The sequence below is a fragment of the Apodemus sylvaticus genome, chromosome 14, assembly GCF_947179515.1.
Source record: "Apodemus sylvaticus chromosome 14, mApoSyl1.1, whole genome shotgun sequence".
Lineage (NCBI taxonomy): Eukaryota > Metazoa > Chordata > Mammalia > Rodentia > Muridae > Apodemus > Apodemus sylvaticus.
In genome coordinates, this window is record NC_067485.1 from 12043405 (window position 1) to 12047740 (window position 4336).

Here is a 4336-nt window from a genome sequence, read left to right on the forward strand (position 1 = left end):
ATAAAATATGTTCTTAAAAAAAGATATTTCACTTGAGGTGGGGTAGGGGGTTAGAGAGATGGCTCAGCAGTTAAGAGCACCGGCTGCCTGCTCTCCCAGAGGATCGGCATTCCAAACCATGGTTAGTTCCAGCTGTAGGGAACCAATAGCCCTCTTCTGGCTTCTGTGGGCATGTATGCTCTTAAAACATCCATACACATGAAAACAAATGGAACAACTATTTCTTTTTAAGGTTTGTTGAGACTGTGGGTGGGATGATAGCTCACTGAATAAAGAATATGTGAGCCCACCAGCCGTGGTGGCGCACGCCTTTAATCCCAGCACTTGGGATGCAGAGGCAGGCAGATTTCTGAGTTCAAGGCCAGCCTGGTCTACAGAGTGAGTTCCAGGACAACCAGGACTATACAGAGAAACCCTGTCTCGAAAAACCAAAAAAAAAAAAAAAAAAGTGTGACCCACCTAGCAGCCGCTGTGAGGTGCTACCTGTATTCTCCATTCCTGGGAGGCAGAGACAAGACTCCCATGGCAAACCAGCGGCTAGGTAGACTAGCTGGAGTCGGTGGTGGGCTATGGTGGTGGGCTACAGCTTCAGTGACTCAGAGCAAAGTAGAAGGTGTGAAGAAAGATGCTCACTGTTGGCTTTCGACTTCAACACAGCACATGCATCCCTACACATGCACGCACACACAGACATGTATGGGAAACCCACACTTCCGCACACATGCCACACATGCATGCACACGAACAGAGTTTTCCCAGTGCCTCCACTGTTCCAGTCATGAGAGGACCAGCCTGTGTTGAAGACAGCTTCAGCTCTGGTCCCAGGGTGCCAGCCTTCCAGAGCAAACTACATTTCCTGAAGACTCCAGTGCTGCTTTTTCTTTTTTTCCTTTTTAAAGATTTATTCATTTATTTTATGTATGTGAGTACATTTTCACTGTCTTCAGACACACCAGAAGAGGGCATCAGATCTCATTACAGACGGTTGTGAGCCACCGTGTGATTGCTGGGATTTGAACTCAGGACCTCTGGAAGAGCAGTCAGTGCTCTTAACCGCTGAGCTGGCTCTCCAGCCCCACTGCCTGCTTTCTGCTCGCTGCTGCTCTGGACTCTCCTCCACCTGTGCTCGAGATGCTGCTCCTGCTCCCAAGGATCTAGCTTGTCACTCGCTGGACTCTGCTTCAGCTACACCTCCTTCATAGACAGAATCCAGGAAGCTCCCGTTTGTCTTAAACTCGCCCCCCAGCCATCAACCATGAGATTGTAGACACCCGTGTTCCTCTTGCCCACAGGTTGACACTTCCAAGGCCTGGGCTCAGCACCGTGCCGATCAGCTGTGCTTCCTGGCAGCTCCTGGCTGCCTCCTGCCTTACACCCTACTTCCCCTGCACCACACACACACACACACACACACACACACACACACACACACACGGAGCTGCTCCTTCCTTCCTCCTTCATTTGACTGGTCAAGCTCTCAGCCTCTGGTGAATTCACAGACAGCTGCCCACATCTGGAGGAATCCACTTGCAAAGGCTTGACTATTGTCTCACATAGGCAGGCTGCCCATGCGTCCTGAGGAGCTCATGTCCCAGGGGAACCCTTCTGTGCTGGTTTGAACCCATAGGTTCCTAGGTTTGAATGCTTGATCACCAGTTAGTGGAACTGTTTGGGAAGGATTGGGAGGTGTGGCCTTGATAAGGGGTCTGTCGCTGGGGCTCGGAAGAACCTCTCTCGTTCTGCCTCCTGCTTGTGGATCAGATGTGAGCTCTCAGCCACTGCTCCAGTGACATGCCTGCCTTTCATACTGCCATGTACCCACCATGACAAAAACGGAGTAATTCTCCGAAACTGTTATCGAGTCACCAGGTAAATGCTTTCTCGTGTAAGCTGCTTTGGTCAGGGCATCCTATCACAGCAGCAGGACAGTGACTAAGGCATCTTCAAACCTTCTTTCCACTTCCACACACCCTCACCTCCTAGACACTGTCTGCAGTCAGCAGTGAGCAGACATGAATTTCTGCTCCCCTCCGCCGCACTGACAAAGGGTCCAGCACCTTCATGCGTCTTTTCCATCCTGTCCCTACAGAAGGAGTGTTTGTCTCTAGAATTGGTTCCCATCGGAGCTGTCCAGTTAGTTTCTCTTTAGAACTTTTCCTCATTCATTCATTCATTCATTCATTTGCCAACATTAGCATCTTGCAATCACCATTTCCAACCCCAGAAAAGTGGCAGATGCTCTCTGATTTCAGGTATGAAGAACAACCTTCCTTGACCCTCACATTCCCCTGTCTGCTCCTTCCCGTTTCTCTGTTCTGCTTCACACCGAAGCTCTTCGAAACCCTTGAATTACTCTCATTTCCAGTTTCTTGCCCCTCTCTCCCTAACTTCAGTTTCCTCTTTTTCTACTTTTCAGTTACATCATGTTTCAAAGTCACCAACTACCTGCCAGACCAAGCTCCACATTGAGACCCTGAGACCGCTCTGCTCCTTGGCAGGACTCCTCACCCTTCCTGAGGGCAGGCATCCAGGTCCTTTTTACCCTCTTACAGCCTCTCCTCCACAGCGGCTCACCTTTTTTCTGTGCTCAGGGATTGAACTCAAAGCTTTTGTCCGGGCTAGCCAAACGTTCTTCCAGAAGCAGCCGGGGCACTTCCGCCATCTTCTCTGTCACTGATCCTCTCTGGATTCTTTCAGATCAAAATGTAGCTCAGCCTGTCACATCACGCAGAAGCCTTTGAAGAATACCTTTGGCTAGGCTCACACATACAGCTCTCATTATTTTGTTTTTATCAGTTGGGGACAAGAGACCTTGGCATTGGTGTTTGGGTTTTCAAATTCTGGGATTATTCTGACGTGCGTCCTGAGCTGACGTCAGACTCAACCACTGGTGTGAGTGAGCTAGTCACTGGCTTCACTTTCTTAAGATTCACTTTTTAATATTTATTTATTTATTTATTTATTTATTTATTTATTTATTTACTTATTTATTATTTATGTTTTCTGAGACAGGGCTTTTCTATATATCCCTGACTGTCCTGGAACTCTCTCTATTGATCAGACTGGCCTTGAACTCAGAGATCCATTTGCCTCTGCCTCCTAAATTCTGGGATCAAAGGTGTGTGCCACCACCACCCCAGTGATTTATTTTTTTATTTTTATCTATGTGTGTTGTTTGTGTGTCTGTGTGCACTAAGTGTATGCAGTGCCCATGGTAGCCAGAAGAGGTCAGAGGGCTTGGATACCCTTGGCCTGGAGTTATAGACCCATTGTTAATCACCATGTAGGCACTAGGAACCAAACCTGGGTATTCTGCAAGAATGAAATTGTTCTTAACTGCTAAGTCTCTCTGACCCTACACATCACTCATTTTTTTTTAAGATTTATTTATTATTATGTGTAAGTACACTGTAGCTGTTTTCAGACACACAAGAAGAGGACTTCAGATCTCATTACAGATGGTTGTGAGTCACTATGTGGTTGCTGGGATTTGAACTCAGGACCTTCGGAAGAGCAGTCAGTGCTCTTAACTTAAGCTGAGCCATCTCTCCAGCCCCACATCACTAAATTTTAAAGGCCATTTAAATGCTGGTAGCTTCCAAAGGCATGTCCCCCTTCAACATAGACTTTCTGGGGCTGGAGAGATGGGTTAGTGGTTACGTGCTTACTGCCTCTACCAGAGGACCAGAGTTTGTTTCTCAGCCCCCACATGAGGTAGCTCACAAATGCCTGCAACACCAAGGAATAATACAACTCTCCCCTGCTCTCTGACAAATCTTCAAACACACACATGCACACTCATACACTCACACACTAAAACACATGCATGCATTCACACACACATATACATGCTCACACATGCATGAACACACATGTAATACTTACACTCACACACTGGCATGCATGGGCACATACACACAAACACATGCATGCATGCACACACGTACACATGCATACACATAATTCCTGCTCACTACAGATTTAAGAATCCTGCTGCACACTGGACATCTGGATATCTAAAAGCCATTTCCAGGTCTAGGGCTGTAGCTAACAGGTATTACACGTACCTAATAGACATGGAGCCCTTGCTCCCTAACACTGCTGAAAGAAAAAGTATCTCCGGGCTGGAGAGATGGCTCAGCAGTTGAGAGCACTGACTGTTCTTCTGGAGGACCTGAGTTCAAATCCCAGCAATAACATGGTGGCTCACAACCACCTGTAGTGAGATCTGACGCCCTCTTCTGGTATGTTTTCTACAGTGTATTTACATATAATAAATAAATATTTTTTTTCTTTTTGGTTTTTCGAGACAGGGTTTCTCCGTATAGTCCTGGCT